This window comes from Aptenodytes forsteri, unplaced genomic scaffold, assembly GCF_000699145.1.
Source record: "Aptenodytes forsteri isolate BGI_AS27 unplaced genomic scaffold, ASM69914v1 Scaffold127, whole genome shotgun sequence".
Lineage (NCBI taxonomy): Eukaryota > Metazoa > Chordata > Aves > Sphenisciformes > Spheniscidae > Aptenodytes > Aptenodytes forsteri.
This window is the reverse complement of record NW_008794711.1, coordinates 583,677-584,158: the sequence shown is the minus strand read 5'-3', so window position 1 is coordinate 584,158 and position 482 is coordinate 583,677.

The following is a 482-nucleotide window of genomic DNA, read 5'->3' as shown; positions in this document are numbered from 1 at the left end:
GTGGCTTTTAACCAGCCCAACGGTGCATCGATCCCGATGCAATCGGTAGCAAAGCATCATCTGGAGGCGATAATTCCTCCCTCGTAGGCACCGAGAGCCTCTAAAAGCTGCTTTGCTCAGCGGTGGGATATGACCGAGCGCTCTCACCCCGTCCCGGCAGATGCTTTGCTTGACCGACGGTGCTTGCGAGACGCCTCCCGCGAGCCGGTGCAGCGGTGGCTCTGGCCCAGGCGCTATTTTGGAGCCGGGATTTCTTCCGAGCGTCCGTCCGGCGTCCCTAAGCGCGAAGGTGCGGCAGTTCCATTGTTTTCCAGTGCCGCTATTGTTCACCAGCCCAACTGCTCAGCCTCGTCCTGCAAAGGGGAAAGGAGGGGAGCAGTGAGCGGTGGCAGAGCTGCCGGCGGGCGATGCCATTGGGGTGCCGGGTCGCTTGGTGACAAGTGAGGGGACCCATTGGCCACACTCAGCAGGTCAGACACCCC